Source organism: Dama dama, chromosome 6 (genome assembly GCF_033118175.1).
Source record: "Dama dama isolate Ldn47 chromosome 6, ASM3311817v1, whole genome shotgun sequence".
Taxonomy (NCBI): domain Eukaryota; kingdom Metazoa; phylum Chordata; class Mammalia; order Artiodactyla; family Cervidae; genus Dama; species Dama dama.
In genome coordinates, this window is record NC_083686.1 from 24,725,941 (window position 1) to 24,743,984 (window position 18,044).

Sequence of the window (18,044 nt, forward strand, 5' to 3'; positions counted from 1 at the left end):
TCACAGTGGGGAGGGCGGGAGAATAGACTTTCAGAGAGAATGCCTCTTTTTCTTTCTTTTCTAGTAGCGGGTGTGGAGAGCCTGAGCAGTGGCAAGTCAGAAATCTAAAAATAAAGCGTCACAGACTTAATTCTTAATATTTCAAAACAGTTTCTGACTTGCACCACCTGATTAATTTCATTGATTATAAGCTGGCAAGGCTCTTGTTAATGAATGGACATATGGTCTTGAGGGTGTTCCCCCACCCCCACCCCCACCCCCCCAATATAGGCAGAAAACAGAACGCTGGGATTTGCTCCCTGACAAGTATATTCGACCAGCAGCATCCTTTTTTTTTTTTTTTTTTCTGTTTATGCATTAAGAGAGGTCACATGGAAACGTGGATGAGACATGGCATTCCAAGCTGTCAATAAATACCAAACATGAAAACCTAAACTACTTGTTTGGGATGAATGCTGTTCTTTGCCTTTTGATTCCAGCTCAGGAAGGCTGGAAGGAAGGAAGCCTCTTCAGGGGGGCATCTTGTAATGTGGTTCCTGCTTTCCACTCCCACTCACTGGTGACTTTCTTCTTTAGAAGTCTTTTTATCTTTGTTCTCTTCACAGCCTTTTTTCAACACTTTTCAGGTTACAGATGGGTGATGAGGCATGAAGAAGGTGAAGTACTCAGTGTGGGTCCCCATAGGAACCTGGTTTCAAGGAGAGTTTCCTTAGCCCTTGGGTAAAGAATCCACCTGCCAATGCAGGAGACACAGGAAACATGAGTTTCATCCCTGAGCTGGGAAAATCTCCTGGAGAAGCAAATGGCAACTCACTGCAGTATTCTTGTCTGGAAGATTCCATGGACAGACAAGCCTGGTGGGCTACAGTCCATGGGGTTGCAGAGTGGAAAACGACTCAGCACGGGAACTATACACCTGGGTTTAATCCCCCTCACCCACCCCCGCAGTCTACTTCCTCTCCCATTCCTGGGCTTTTGCAAGCACAGAGCCCATCTTGGGGTGGGCAAGGAGCAGAAACACCATTTGTTGCTGGCCTCATGGACATCAAGGGCCTCACATAGGGCCTTTGGGCCTCATCTCCAGATGAGTACCCACATGGGGTCATTGTATTTGTGCATGCATGTCGAGAGCATTGGTTTATTGAAGGATCTTTAAAATACACCACCATTCGAATTCTTGTAACTGTTTTGGCATGTCTTCATTTCAAAAATAGGTTCAGAGCACCCACTGAAGTAATTTAGGCCTTTTTCACCCTCTGAGAAGACTTTAGTGCCTTGCATTCATCTAACGCACAGAAGCAGAGAGTGATCGTTCCTGCGCACAGCACTATCCCGGATGAACTAGGGTGGGGGGTCGAAATTCTTCGCCTGGCGTGGTCGTCCCCACTTAGAAGCCAAGGGAAAGATGAGGGAGTCTCCGTCGTAGGAAGATTTTTCGCCCTCTGTTTTCACAGCCTTCTCCGGAGCCGCCAGGGGAGTCTGTGGGTTCAGTGCCGAGGGGGCTGGTCCCCGCCAGGCTCCATCCTCCCCGCGCCCAACGACCCCTCACGCCGGCCGTTGCGGGGTTTCCTCCTCCTCGAAGGACAGCCGCACCACTAACCACAGACGGCCCTTGTTAAAAGGAAACACGGCTGTTTCCCCTTTGAGATAATGCCCACGCCCGGAGAGCTGCCCAGCCTGGGGTGGGGAGGTCACAAAGGGGGTTAGATGGAGCCGGCGCTGGCGACCGCGTCCAAGCAGCCCAGAGGAAATGCGGGCTAGTTAGAAGAAGAAAACGAGGTTGGGGACCTTGAGGAGCTTTTCGTCTTTCGGATGCGGGAGAGCAGCCGAGGAGAGAGGGGAAGGGGTCCGGGCGGGAGCGGACCACGGGCTACTGGAGCGGACGCCGCCGGGAGACTGCGGGCTGCGGAGGGGAGGGCAGGGTCGCCTCCATCCCTGGTCAGTGCCCGCCCCCCCCCCCCCCCCCCCCCCAGCCTCGCTCCTGCGGTCACGGTCACGGAGACTGTCCCGAGGGCCCGGGGGCTGCCCGCTGCCAACGCCACGCTAAGGCCCGGGGACCCAAAGGTAAGAACGTGGGGTCTCTGCATCCCAGGGCCCGCGGGCTTGGGAGGAGATGGGCGGTGGGAAGAGAATTACGCCAGAGTAGGGGAAGATCTTTTAGGCCTTTTCACAGAGGCTGGTTAGCACACAGGAGTGTAAATCAGTGTTGCCACGGTTATTAGTCTAAAGATGATTATTTAGGAAGGCCAAGCACCTGAAGGAGGGCAGGGGGACAACTATGTTTTTCTCATTGCTCTCTTACTGCCATCTAGAATAACTGCTGGGAACTAGAATGGGAGCGTCCACTAAGTGCCTATGAGATATATAATGTACATATGTACGGTATATATGTAATGTGTGTATATATAAGTGTGTGTATATACCTTATATATATATGTTCATATATATTCACATATATATGAAGTCATCTGACCCTCAGCATAATTGCTTGTTAGCCCCATTTTACAGATGATCAAACTAAGGCATGGAGTGATAGAGTAGCTTGCACAAGGGCACGTAGTTAACCTGGGTTTGAATATAGGTTGTCTGGCTACAAAACCTGTGCGTTAAGTCTAGTTCTATAAATAGATGAGAAATAAATTTTGAAATGAGAAATTGATTTACCAGGGAGAGTGGAAAGCCTTCAGAGATTGGGGAGTGCTTGAGTTTTTCTTAGGATGAAGGATCTTTGCTTTTATGCTCACATTTCTGCTCTTCCAGCAGTTGAGAGTAGGACCCCTAAAATTCTCCCTTATGTTTTGGATTCCTGGTTCCAGGAGAGTTGGGCCAATTGCCTGCCTGACTGAATTCTGGAGCAGGTGGCTCAGGTACCCTTTAAAAATATATATTTATTTATTTTATTTTTGGCTGCATTGGGTTTTAGTTTCTTGGGCTTCTCTCTAGTTGTAGCGCGTGGACTTAATTGCTCCAAGGCATATGGGATCTTTGTTCCCCCACCATGGATCGATCAGGCATTCCCAGCATTGAAAACTGGATCCTTATTAACCAAGGGACTCTTGTTTATAGTACAGAGAAGCAGCCAGTGAATAAAAAGGGGAAAACTAAGTTCTAGTATCTTTGTACAGAATGATATTCTGGGTGAAACAAAGAGGTGAGGCCAAATTCAGCTGGACAAATAAGAACTGAATGGAGTTTGTTTTTGCCCACAGTTGTTTACACTTCCCCAATAGACTTTTCTAATCTCTTAGATACCGAACTGCTTTCTTCCTCTTTGTCTAGATCTGTAGAAGGGAACGGCAGAGGATGAGATGGTTGGATGGCATCACTGACTCTATAGACATGAGTTTGAGCAAGCTCCGGGAGCTGGTGATAGAAGGGAAGCCTGGCGTGCTGCAATCCATGAGGTCGCAAAGAGTTGGACATGACTGAGAGACTGAACTGAACTGTACATGAAAACAGAACTGTAACTCATTCATGCATGTGTGTGTGCTAAGTCTCTTCAGTCATATCTGACCCTTTGTGACCCTATGAATTGTAGCCCGCTAGGCTCTTCTGTTTATGGGATTCTCCAGGCAAGAATACTGGAGTGGGTTGCCATGCCCTCCTCAATTCATTCATACTAAGGTCCAAATAGCTAATAGCATTTAATTTTCAACAAGCATTTAATGAGTCTACCCTGCAAGATAGATAGGTGGATATATGGAATGGGTAGATTAGTGATAGAACAAGAATAGTAAAATGTTAGTAGAATCCAGGTAGGGAGCATATTGTTTTCACTGCAAAATTCTTTATTTTTTGTTGATTGTTCGAAAAATTTCAAGGCCTTGACAACTATATGGGAATGGGGAGGAAGAAATACTGGTAAAGAAAGAAATAAGACAGATCTTTGTCTCCGACAAGCTTTTAGTCATTAGAGAAGATGAAGTGTTAATCACTCAGTTGTGTCAGATTCTTTGTGACCCCATGGACTGTAGCATGCCAGATTCCTGTGTCTGTGGGATTTCCCAGGCAAGAATACTGGAGTGGGTAGCCATTCCCTTCTCCAGGGGATATTCCCAACCCAGGGATCGAATCCCAGTCTCCTGTATTACAGGCAGATTTTTTACCATCTGAGCCACCAGGGAAGCCCAGAGGAGATAAAGCACATATACACAAAAAACTGAGCTCTAACGCTAAGATATTTTGAGATCAGAAGTCAGGTTTTACCTTTCTCTATGTTCTCCCTCCCTGCCTGCCCCCATCCAAGGCAGTGTATATGGCTGATTGGGGAAAGTTGGAGAAGGTGGTAGCTCTTTTTGGCTTTAAAATTTTTCTTTTAATTTATTTTTGGTTGTGCTGGGTTTTTGTTGCTGCTTTCTCTAATTGTGGCACGTGGGGGCTGCTCTCTAGTTGCAGTGTTCAGGTTTCTCTGCAGGGGCTTCTCTTGTTGTGGAGTCTGGAGCATGGGCTCAAGGCTCACAGGCTCCACAGTTGTGGCTCAGGCTTAGTTCCTGCAGGGCATGTAGGATCTTAGTTCCCAGACCAGGGATCGAACCTATATCCCCCAGCATTGGCAGGCAGATTCGTAACCACTGGACCACCAGGAAAGTTCCTTGTTTTGGCTTTTGTGTCAAAAAGTCCAGACTCTTAGAAGCAGGAAATGCCCTAGAACAGAAAGTCACCCCTAAAAGAGCAGAGAAGGAGTATTACTTCCTAATCCCTTGGATTATTAATAGAAAGAGATTCAAGAAACAGAGTCGCTCTGCTCGCCTGCTGGTTCACACTAAGAAGTAGTTAAGTACTCCGATGAGAAATGACTGTGTCTGGTTTAGGAGAAAGTAACCACCTGCTTCTAACTTATTGATCCAATTAGGACACATTTGACAGTGATGGGGATACTATCAATAATTATACCAGAGTGATAAGCATAAGGCCTCCCAGGTGGCTCAGACTGTAAAGAATCTGCCTGCAATGCCGAAGACCCAGGTTTGATCCTTGGGTTGGGAAGATCCCCTTGAGAAGGGAGAAGCCACCCACTCCAGTATTCTTGCCTGCAGATTCCCATGGACAGAGGAGCCTGGAGGGCTACAGTTGCAAAAAATCAGACATGACTGAGCAACTTTTCACTTTCACAATAAGCATGAATCAAAACTGGCCTGGCCCAGGTAAACTGGGATGTATAAACTGGGAACAGAGGCTGCCTCAGGAAAGAACTGAATACCCTAAGCAGGGCATGGGGGCATCAAACACTGGGCCTGAAGGGGCCCTGCAAACAGGAGTGATGCATGGAGTCCCAGTGGTATCCTGGGTAACAATTCATTGATGGTGTTCTCCCCTCCCTCTATGGCCTTTGCTTAAGTTCCCTGGAACCCTGGCACAGCTCAAAGTGATGCTGGGAGAGGGGAATGGGCCTAGAAGTCATCAGGATAAAAATGAATATTACTCATCTATTCATTAAACTTGGAAGGGGAAGAAGAGAGAAGGGACAACTAGCTAGATGGTAATAAACAAGTCTCATAAGAGCAGGGATCATGTCTGTCTTGTTCAACACCTTCTAGCAAAAGCATTTCAAAGTCAACTTTAAAAACTATTTGCTGAATAAATGAATGAATGAGTGAATGAGGTAAATCTGTGCCCTAGGAAGAAAGGTAGTGCTAATAATAGAAAACAGAGACAGGAAGTGAAATGGGTTTAGGAAGGAAGATAGTTTTGGTTTGAAAGATAGTTTTGCTTTGAGGGGGCAGTGCTATAAGCCCAGTATCTAGATGTGAATCAGCTGGGCAAGTGCAGATGGAGCTTTAAGACTGAGGTCAGTGTTGGGTTTGGGAGCCAACTACATGGGGGTAGTAGGTGCCATGGAATAAATTCAATCATTTAGGAAAAAACAGAATAACACTGAGCTTTAGGGGTAGGGGGGCTTCCCTGGTGGCTCAGATAGTAAAGAATCTGCCTGCAGTGTGGGAGACCCGAGTTCAATCCCTGGCTCAGGACGATCTCCTGGAGAAGGGAATGGCTACCCACTCCACTATTCTAGAGAATTCCATGAACAGAGGAGTCTGGCGGGTACAGTCCATGGGGTTGCAAAGAGGTGGACACAACTTAGGGGTAGGGGGAGTGAAGGAAACAAAGTCAAAGGAGACAGAAAGGAACAATCAAGCTATTTAAATTTCAACAAGGGTCGAATTTCAGTCAAAGGAGTGCCTCTCTAAGAGTAGAATATAACTCCCAGGAAAGGTGGGATGGAAGGGAATAGGCCACCTCAGTTAGCAAGTAAACATTAACCACTGAGGAATGCTGTTAATTGTCTCCCGTATCCATTTTTAATTTAAGTTTTAGTAATACAGGACCTTTGCCCTCACTGAGTTCCCCACCCCTCCTCCATGACAATTTATTTCAGAACACTTTAGACATAAAACAAAAAGAATTGTACAATGAACACACATAGACCCACTACCTGGATTCTACCGCTAACATTTTACTCTTCTTGTTTTATCACTAATCTATCCATGCTCTCTCTCTCTCCACCCATCCGTTTGTCTATTTTAGTTTTTGACAGTTTCAAAGAATATTGCAGACATCCCCTATATCCTTCAACATACCTATTATCAACCAGAATTCAGTATTTACTTTTTCTCTTGATGTAAAATTTGAATACAATAAAATGCACCAGTCTTAAGAGTATATTCACTGAGTTGGCCCCAAACATTTATTATAGAGGTTTTCCAAATACACAGCAAAGTTGAAAGACTTTTATAATGATCCCTTACTCATCAACTAGATTTTACCATTAATATTAATATATACTTGCTTTATCATACTCTGTCCATTCATCTGTTTCCCTAAATCCATTAATCTACCTCATTAAATATTTTTGTTTGACATTCTACAGTTCTTATTTCATTCTGGTCACACAGAAGACTGTGTTTCCTTGACCCCACGTTTTTAGAAATGACATAAGGTTTCTTCTGATAAGCAGTATCACTATGATAAGAGAGTAAAAAAGAATGTGTAAGATCCCTATATCCTGTTTTTAATTGGAGGATTGCTTCACCATGTTGTGTTAGTTTCTGCCATACAACAACTCGAATCAGTCATAATATGTGTATCGCCTCCCTCCCCTCCCCCATCCCACCCGCATCACAGAGTGTCGGGCTGGGCTCTCTGTGTTACATGGTAACTTCTCACCGGCTATCCATTTTACATGTGATTGTGTATATATGTCGATGCTACTTTCTGCATTTGTCCCATCCTCTCCCTCCCCCACTGTGTCCACAAGTCTGTTCTCTACATCTGCGTCTCTATTCCTTCCCTGCAAATAGGTTTATCAATACCATTTTTCTCGAGTCTGTATAAATGCCTTAATATATGATCTTTGTTTTCCTCTTTCTGACTTCACTCTGTCTGACAGTCTCTAGGTTCATTCACCTCACTAGAACTGATTCAAATTTGTTCTATGATTGATGATTATTCCATTATATGTGTGTGTGTGTGTATACCACATCATTTTCATTCATTGATCTGTAAGTGAACATCTAGGCTGCTTCTATGTCCTGACTATTGTAAACAGTGCTGCAATGAACATCAAGATACATGTGTCTTTTAGAATTGTGGCTTTCTCAGAGTATATGCCCAGTGGTGGGAGTGCTGGGTCATATGGTAGATTTATTCCTAGTTTTTTAAGGACTCTCTATAACTGTTCTCCATAATGTCTGTATCAGTTTACATTCATATCAATAGTGTAGGAGGGCTCCCTTTTCTACTCACCCTCTCCAACATTTATTGCTTGTGGATTTTTTGATGACTGATGTGAGGTGATACCTCACTGTAGTTCTGATTTGCATTTCTCTAGTAATTAGTGATGTTGAGCATCTTTTCATGTGTTTATTGGCCATCTGTGTGTCTTTGGAGAAATATCTGTTTAGGTCTTCTGCCTATTTTTTTAATTGAGCTATTTCTTTTTTTGATATCGTGCTGTATGAGCTACTTATATATTTTGGAGGTTAATCCTTTGTCAGTTTTTTTGTTTGCAATGATTTTCTCCCATCCTGAGGGTTGTCTTTTCATCTTGTTTTAAGGTATGCAAAGGTCCCTCTTTCGGGGGAAGACTAGGAGATGGACATTTCTGCCTCTTCCCTTTGCACTGAGCCCTAGGGTGGTAGCCGTTAAGACCTGTTCCTTGTTTACGACTATTCTGTTGAACCCAGGAACAGACACCCTGCTGGCCACCAGAGCCATCGTGGGATGTGTCCTCTGGGCAGCTGCCATGAAAGCCAGGATGCCAGGTGTGTGGACAACATCCTTTTTATGGAGACACTGGCAGCCGGGGGCAGGGTAGATGAAGAGCATGGAATGGTTCCCACTGGCCTCCCTGGTCTCTGGAGAGGATTGCGGTAGGCCCCCACATGTGTTGGATTAGAAGCCTGACCCTCAAGCTATAGCTTTTAAGATCTGCAAATAGGCCTCTTTCATAGAAAGATTGGGCTTTTCTGTCTGCTGTCTCTGTGCTGTGCCCTGGGTAAGATATTTAGTGAGTCTGTACAAGCGCTTTAAACACTGTTCTTCCTTCACGATAGCCCGATGAGTCTTAGGGACAGGAAGCCCTGTTGGCTTTCAGAGGTAGATACCTTGAGGGGCCGTAAAAGTTGGGCAGAAGGTATGTAATCCAAACCCTTTACTCTTCATGGAGAAGTTAGGAGTTAGGAATCCCCCACCCCCAGCTGTTGTTAACTACACCCAGGGTGGGGTTTGGTGAGATTGTGTTTCAACCTCTCTAGCCTCTTTCAATGTGTGTGTGTCTAAGAGTTGCTCAACTAGTTTCTTTTTTATTTTTTTTCCAGAGGGAATTGTTCTATGTGTAGCTGTAGATTCAGAGGGAGGAGGTAAATTCAGGAGACTCCTATGTTGCTGTTTTGAACTGGACTCAATTTTTAAAAGTCTATTTGTTACAGCAGCTTGAGCTACACCCTTGCCATAATAAAAAATAATCCCTGGGAGTTTCTATCATTATGATCTCCAGTAATTGTATGAAGGATAAAAACCAGCTACCTATTTCGTTCTCATTCGCTGTTGTGTCAGACTCTTTGTGACACCATGGACTATATAGCCTGCCATGCTCCTCTGTCCAAGGGATTTCCCAGGCAAGAATACTGGAGTGGTTTGTCATTTCCTCCTCCAGGGGATCTTCCTGGACCCAGATGGAACCCACATCAGCTGCATTGGCAGGAGGATTCTTTACCACTGAGCCACTCAGGGAAGCTCAGTTACCTATTTAGTCAGTATCAAATAACTAATTTGTCATAGTTTCTCACTTTTCCTCATCACTGTTTTTTAAACTGAGGTATAATTAACAATCAGTATTATGCATAAATCTTAAATGTTTAGTTGGATGAGTTTTGACAATTTTTATATACCAATATAACCACAACTCAAGCAATATACAGAATGTATCTGTCATCTTCAATCTCTTTTGTTCAGTTTGAATACATCAACTTCTCTTCATCCCCAGGCAATCACTTTATCATTTCTACCATTACATATTAGTTGTGCCTGTTCTTGCTAGTTTTGCCTGAGTTTGATATGAATGGAATCATACAGTATGTACTTCCTCTATAATTTCTTTTGCTTAACATGATGTTTTTCATCCACATGGTTACATGTACCAATATTTTTTTTTTTTTTAAAGAAATGGATTGGTAATATTCCATTGTATTAATATACTGCAGTTTGGTTATCTGTTTACCTGTTGATGGAGGTTTGAATTGTTTTCAGTTTTTTGACTATTGTGATTCAAGCTGCTATAAACATCTTTTTTGTGGAGATATACTTTAATTTCTCTAGAGTAACTACCTAAAAGTGGAACTGCTAGATCATGGGATAAATGCATTTTTTTTTTTTTTTGGTAAAGAACTACCAAATGGTTCTCTAAAGTGGGAAAAGAATGTGTAAGAATGCCATTTGCCCCACACACTGACCTGATCTTAGTCATTTTAGTGAGTGGGCAATGGAATCTCATTGTGTTTTAAATGTCTGTTTCTCTGAGAATTTGAAGATGTCCATCACCTTTCTGGGTGCTTATTGGCCATTCATGTATCTTCTTTTTTGAAATGCCTCATTACTTCTTTTGCCACACTTTTTTTTGGAGATTTCATTTAGTTATTTTTGCTATTCTGGGTCTTCTTTGCTGCACTCAGGCTTTCTCTAGTTTCGGTGTGTGGGCTTCTCACTGACGTGGCCTCTCTCATTGTGGAGCACAGACTCCAGGGCATGTGGGCTTGAGTGGTTGTGGCTCCTGGGCTCTAGAGTGCTGGCTCAGTAGTGGTGGTGCGTGGGCTTAGTTACTCTGGCATATGGGATACTCCTGGACCAGGGATCTAACCTGTGTCTCCTGCAATAGCAGGCGGATTCTTTACCACCGAGCCACCAGGGAGACACTGCCAAACGTTTTACTTTATATTGGGGTATAGCCGATTAACAATGTTGTGATAGTTTCAGGTAGATAGCAAAGGGACTCAGCCATATGTATACATGTATCCATTCTCCCCCAAACTAACCTTTGCCAAGCTCTTTAAACTGGGTCATCTTTTTATTGCTGATTTATCTTCATGTGTTATGCATATTTGTATTTGTGCATGATGGACAGAAGTCCTTTTGTTAGCTACCTCCCAATGATTTTTTAAAAAATATGTATTGATTTTGCCATGCCAGGTCTTAGTTGGGGGGGATTTTGGATCTTTGCTGCAGCATGCAGGATCTTTAGTTGCGGCATGTGGGATCTAGTTCTCTAACCAGGGATTGAACCTGGGCGCTCTGCACTGGGAGCAGGAAATCTTAGCCACTGGGCCACCAGGGAAGTTCCCCTCCCACTGATTTCTGATCAATTCGATCTGAAGAGCTGTGGTGCTGCCTTTGTTAGCAGGCACATGATATACCTTCTCAGCCATGCCAAAGCATGTTTCCAGAATAATGGCCCACATGCAAACTTCCTGCTGTACTTCTCAAAGATGCTTTTCTCTTAGCTACCTGTGGAGGCACATCATTTAACCACATCTTGAAATTATTTCCTTAGTTACTTATTCCTAAGCACATTATTCTTTAGTTAGCTTTTAACTGACATTTGCAAGGAGGCCTTACAATTTGTTGCTCAACTCTGTTAATATATCACCTTCAAGTTTTACTGTTCAAAACCAAGAAGTCTTTGGTAAGATTTGTAGAAAAGGTTGGGGAAAAAATGGAAGATGTGAAGGATCTGCATCCTTACTGTAAAGAATACGTTTCTATTCAGGGTTTCAAACATGGATTAAAGTCATTATTCCTTAATTTGAGGAAAGTTTCCTCAGAATATTAAGCAATAATATCAAAACATGTCTAGTGATATAGTAGTATTATGTTGGTACAAATTCAGACCATGAATTTTAAAGCATTATAATTAGGCTCATACACATCTTTATTAAGCAAAATAGGAACCATTACAATCACACATCTTTTCCAATGAGAAATAAGTTGGTTTATTCCTGTAGCATAAAAATCTGTGCTTCGGGATTTGATGAACTCTTGGAAAGCATTTTCGGCTTCCTGCTGGTTGTGGAAGTGTTTTCCCTGCAAAAAGTTGTTGAGATGCTTGAAGAAGTGATGGTTGGTTGGCAAGAGATCAGGTGAATATGGCTGATGAGGCAAAACTTCATAACCCAATTCGTTCAACTTTTGAAGCGTTGGTTGTATGATGTGCAGTCAAGCGTTGTCATGGAGAATAATTGGGCCCCTTCAATTGACCAATGCTGGCTGCAGGTACTGCAGTTTTTGGTGCATCTCATCAATTTGCTGAGCATACTTCTCAAATGTAATGGTTTCACTGGGATTCAGAAACCTGTAGTGGATCAGACTGGCAGCAGACCACCAAACAGTGATCATGACCTTCTTTGGTGCAAGTTTGGCTTTGGAAAGGGCTTTAAGCTTCTTCTCAGTGCAACCACTGAGCTTGGTCATCGCTGGCTGTGGTATGAAATCCATTTTTTGTCACACATCACAATCCTATTGAGAAATAGTTCATTGTTGTTGCATAGAATAAGAGAAGGTGACACTTCAAAATCACAATTTTTTTTTTATTTGCAGTCAGCTCATGAGACACCCACTTATCAAGCTTTTTCACCTTTCCAATTTGCTTCAAATGCTGAACGACCATAGAACGGTTGACACTGAGTTCTTGGGCAACTTCTTTTATAACTGTAAGAGGGTCAGCTTTGATGATGGCTCTCAGTTGGTCATTATCAACTTCAGATGGCCAGCCACTGTGCTCCTCATTTTCAAGGCTCTCGTTTCCTCTGCAAAACTTCTTACTGCACTGTACATTTGTTAACAGTTCCTGGGCCAAACACTTTGGTGATGTTGCAAGTGGTTGCCACTGCTTTAAGACCCATTTTGGACTTGAATAAGAAAATGGCTTGAATTTGCTTTTTGTCTAACATTTCCATTGTTGTTCAGTCACTCAGTTGTGTCTGACTCTTTGAGACCCCATGCACTGCAGCACGCCAGGTTTCCCTGTCTTTCACCATCTCCTAGAGTTTGTTCAAACTCATGTCCGTTGAATTGGTGATGCCATCCAACCATCTCATCCTCTGTCACTCACTCCTCCTTCTGCCCTCAATCTTTCCTGGCATCGAGGTCTTTTCCAGTGACTCAGGTCTTCACATCAGGTGGCCAGAGTATTGGAGCTTCAGCATCAGTGCTTTCAATGAATATTCAGGGTTTTTCCTTTAGGATTGACTGATTTGATCTTCTTGTAGACCAAGGGACTCTCAAGAGTCTTCTCCAACACCATAGTTCAAAAGCATCAGTTCTTCAGAGGTCAACCTTCTTTATGGTCCAGCTCTCACATCTGTACATGAGTACTCTCACATCCATACATTTCCATAGTCTAAAATATATATAAAATAAACAGCAAATAGTAAGTCATTAATTAAAAAAAATGTAGAGTGAGAAATGTACATTAAAATGATGTATAACATAATCACACTTATTTAAGAATGTATTCCAATATCAAATGGCAAATTTCAACAATGCAAAACCCCAATTACTTCTGCACCAGCCTAATAAACTGAGTTGATTATTAAAGTCATCATTAAGCTTTTTGAGTAAATTCGGGGAATGTCTATTGACATCCTAAGCTGAAATTTACTTTTCTGCTCACCTACCTGCACAGAATCCTAACCCTGGAAGGGATGTCAGACCATCTTCTTGCCTTTTAATAAACCTGCTTCCAAATCACTTCATACCAGGTAGACCTATATTTTATTTTTTTAATTGTCAGGGAAGAAAATGAATGTTCTTTTCTCAGTCCAGTGCCTATGAGTCCTCTTTGTTGGGTTGTTCCTTCCTATCCCCTCAGTGCCTACTACTGAAAAATAAAGCCAATTCCTATATTCTGTTCTCATGAGAGAAGGGAAACAGCTCTCATTCACTCTTATACATATTACAGTCATGTAAAATCATCCTGTACCTGTCTCTCTCTTTTTTGTATGAGCTTGAATGCAGTGAAAATTTTTTCCTAAACTGGAAAAAAGAAACTCATCCTTAACTTTACACTTAGGTCATCTTCCCTTCTAGCTCTTAACTCATTCGTATTATCCTAAGTTACCCACCCCCTCCCCCCAAAAAAGAAAATTGGAATCATTTGGGAAATGAAAGAGCAGAGAGATGACAACTGTCGAGTGAGGTGGACAAGTACAGAGAAAGAAAGGTATCCATGTGGAGACACATCAGATGTAGAGACCCACAGAGGTGTTCAGAGGCAGAGACAGGGACAGACAGGTACAGAACTTCTGTGCATGCATGTTCAGTCGTGTCTGACTCTTTATGACCCCGTGGACTGTAGCCCGCCAGGCTCCTCTGTCCATGGAATTCTCCAGCCAAGCATACTGGAGTGGGTTGCCATTTCCTCCTCCAGGGGATCTTCCGACCCTGGAACCGAACTCACGTCTCGTGTCTTCTGCATTAGCAGGTGGGTTCTTTACCAGCTGAGCCCCTGGGGAAGTGCCCCAAACATAAACTAGTTCTCCAGGAAACAAGACATGCACAGCACAGTCTCCATGCAATGTGAGGATTTTAGAGATCGTCTAAACTTGATCCACAGTGCGTTCTTCATGACAGAACTTCCACATGCCCTTAAACAGGCCTCATTCTATCACTTTAGGTGTTCTGAGGAATATGAATGTGTCACACATTTAAAGAAAGTAAATGAGAAGCTGCTTTCCTTTTGATACCTTCTTCAAAAGACAGAAATTGTCCACTGATGTTTTTTTATCATCAGAAGAATAGTTCTTACAGAAACAACATCTACAAAATTCTATATGATACCAGAAGATAATGTTAGGGGAATAATCTAGAAGAATAAATCTGTACCAGTTACCAGTTATCGATTTACTGCCTCTTAGCCTCACAGTCACCCTTTGCTCTGAGACAGTGGGTGGTCACTTTAATCACCTTCACTGAGTGTGATGCTGGGCTTTCTCAGTAGAGGGCGCTGGAGGGCAGGAGAGGACTACCCTGCCATCTGGGCTGCTGCCTGGTGCTGGTGTGGCGTGTGTGAGGATATTTGATGGAGTTCTGCCCCATCCATGGGTCGCCTCAGTCTCAGCTCTGTGGACTAGAAACTACACCCCCTGAAGGATTTCTGCTTGCGTCCATGTCCCAGAGGCATTCTGCCAGCACCCACCCCCAGACCCTGTGCAGATAACCTGACTCGCAGGCCACTGAGCGGCCACACCCCTCTGTAGACACCCACTCCCTGTGAATAGCTGAGCTGCGGGCTGCCTCCTGCCTGCCCAGGGACTGCAGACTGGCTTCTGTTCTGGGAAAACCAGCAAACTTCTCTGGTATCAGTGGACTGAGCTCTCCAAGGAGCTCTGAATCCCGGCCTTTGTGAGGGAGGTGGCGGGGCTTTCCAAGTTAATCTTTCCTTGGGTACTCCTCCTTAGCTCAAGGGTATTTTACAGAATTTTGTTACATTCAATAGACACTTGTTTATCAAAATTCAGTAATTTCTTAAACTTCCACAGGTAAAGCAATAGCAATACTGAGGTTTTAGCAAGAAATGCGGTTACTTTTCTATGCGCAGAAGATTTGAGAATAATTTTTAGAATGACATAGGGATAAGGGAACTGGTTTCTTCATTCACAACTTTTTCTTACCTACTTTTGATTTTAGGCTTTTGAAATCAGGTGATGGCATCTTTTACTTCTCAAAGGAAATGAACATGAAAGTTAAAGTGAAGTTGCTCAGTCGTGTCCGACTCTTTTGCAACCCCATGGACTGTAGCCCATCAGGTTTCTCCGTCCATGGGATTTTCCAGGCAAGAGTACTGGAGTGGGTTGCCATTTCCTTCTTCAGGAGATCTTCCCAACCCAGGGATTGAACCCGGGTCTCCTGCATTGTAGGCAGACGCTTTACCGTCTGAGCCACCAGGGAAGTCATGAACATATTGTTTGTTTCATTAGCTTGACTGTCAGATTCAAGTCAAGAGAAATTCTAACTCACAGATAGCATGAAACTAGTGGTAAAACAATAGAAATCTGAGTGTGGTCCCCACTGAAATGGCAGTCATAATTTCAGGTTAGTATAGGTATCATGTATGTGCTTGGGACGATGGCTCAGATGGTACAATCTGCCTGTAATGCAGGAGGCCTGGGTTCGATGCTTGGGTCAGCATGATCCCCAGGAGGAGGGCATGGCAACCCATTCCAGTATCCTTGCCTGGGAAATCCCACAGACAGAAGAGCCTGGCAGGCTATGGTCCATTGTTGCAAAGAGACATGGCTGAAGTGACCGAGCATGCATGCACAGGCATCATGGCAGCACTTCAGATTAGCGACGTTGTGAGAGATACGCTGATTCCTTCAGGGGAAAAATAATTCGTGCACTTGAGCCTGAATAAGAGCTTGCATGTATGTGTGCTTAGCCGTGTCCGACTCTTTGTGACCCCGTGGACTGTAGCCCTCCAGGCTCCTCTGTGCACAGGATTTCCCTGGCAAGAAAATTGGAGTGGGTTGCCATTTCCTACTCCAGGGGATCTTCCTGACCCTGGGATCAAACCAGCATCTCCTGCATTGGCAGACGGGTTCTTTACCACTGAGCCACTTGGGAAGCTCTTAGACTGTTTAAAACAAATCGAGGGGAGAATGAGTAGGGGGGAAAAACCCTACATCACAATCCTGAGGATGATATAATCATGGGGACAATATTAACTCATAATAATGTAATCATGAGAGTAAATGTGACAGGGCTTTGAATTTCTGGGATTTTTATGACATGTGTTTATGCCAGTCTAATTGTGATCCTAAATGACAGGTGTAAGAGGCTCTTGGATGTTAGAATACCTTAGAATAAACTGGGGAACTTGTTCAGGGGTAGGTTCCCAGACTACTTGGTTGTGTCCCAGTAACTGGCCTTTTTATCAAGTACCTCTTATTCTGATGAAGATGCTGACTGTATTTTGAGAAACCATGACTGACTTAGTGCCTGAATGAGCTCCCTTAAGAAAAGTGAAGTTTAATTTAGAAATAAGAATAAACTGGAACACGGTTCGTGTGTCCCTGATACTAAAATGGCCTTTATCATTTTACTCTATGCTTCGTCCCAGAGTTCAGGCAGTAAGAATACCCCGTCCCCAATAACCTGTTTCTGTGTAGAAAGGCCCCTTCATGTTCGATTCACCTGGCCATGTCTGGCTGGAAATGGAAAAGTTATTTATGGCTGAAGTTCTTCCTTTTTCCTCCCAGCAGGAAGGTGAATAAAACTCATTTGTTCCAAGAAAGGAAAATAATTCCAATCCAACCGATTAAAGCCAATAATATCATGGAAAATTAAAGGGAAAAGTTTGGAATCATGTTAAGAATAAAAAGCTAAAAAAAAAAAAAAAGAATAAAAAGCTTCCCTGGTGGTTCAGATGGTAAAGAATCCGCCTGTCACTTAGGTGACCCAGGTTTGATCCCTGGGTCAGGAAGGTCCCCTGGAGAAGGGCATGGCAACCCACTCCAGTATTCTTGACTGGAGAATTCCATGGACAGAGGAGCCTGGCAGGCTATAGTCCATGGGGTCACAAAGAGTTGGACATGACTGAGTCTGGTGTTGGATTGGAGAAGACTCTTGAGAGTCCCTTGGACTGCAAGATCCAACCAGTCCATCCTAAAGGAGATCAGTCCTGAGTGTTCATTGGAAGGACTGATGTTGAAGCTGAAACTCCAATACTTTGGCCACCTTATGTGAAGAGCTGACTCATTTGAAAAGACCCTGATGCTGGGAAGGATTGATGGTGGGAGGAGAAGGGGATGACAGAGGATGAGATGGTTGGATGGCATCACTGACTCAATGGACATGAGTTTGGGTGGATTCCGGGAGTTGGTGATAGACAGGGAGGCCTGGCGTGCTGCGGTTCATGGGGTCGCAAAGAGTTGGACTGAACTGAGTGACTAACACTTGAGTGAAGAATAAAAAGCCAGCATTTTTCAAGGTCTCGAAGAAAAACAGCCCAATATCTTAACATGCCTGAATAAGCTGTATGTGTGCTAAGTCGCTTCAGTCATGTCTGACTCTCTGAGACCCCATAGACTGTAGCCTGCCAGGTTCCTCTGTCCATGGGATTCTCCAGGCAAGAATACTGGAATGGGTTGTCATGCCCTCCTCCAGGGAATCTTTCCGACCCAAGGATCGAACCCGCGTCTCCTGCAGCTCCTGCATTGCGGGCGGATTCCTCACCACTGAGCCTCCAGGGAAAATCCCAAATAAGGTAGAACTCATATTAGGAATGACTGTGATCTATCTTTTAAACTCAGAAGTAACTCTGGATCAGACAGTAATAATGGAGTAATAGGAAGACTGGGATGTCCCAGACTGGTTTCTGCTTTATATGCCCCAACCAACCTCAGTTAAGCCCTCATTCCTCACCTGAATAGACTCTTGGGAGCTGACCCAAACTGGCTAATGTTCAAGTCTGAAAACCAGTTGCGCAAAACAAAACCTAAAATGATCCCCTGGAGCAAAAGAAAAAAAAATATTTGGTTTCGACAGTGCCTCTG

General features: G+C 43.7%; 1 non-coding gene across 1 annotated transcript; it reads right to left on the reverse strand.

Moving 5' to 3' along the window:
* Window positions 1-15,366: 15,366 nt before the first annotated feature.
* On the reverse strand, window positions 15,367-15,438 carry TRNAC-ACA (transfer RNA cysteine (anticodon ACA)). The gene has a single exon. It is a non-coding gene; the product is annotated as a tRNA-Cys (tRNA).
* Between the last annotated feature and the right edge of the window lie 2,606 nt (window positions 15,439-18,044).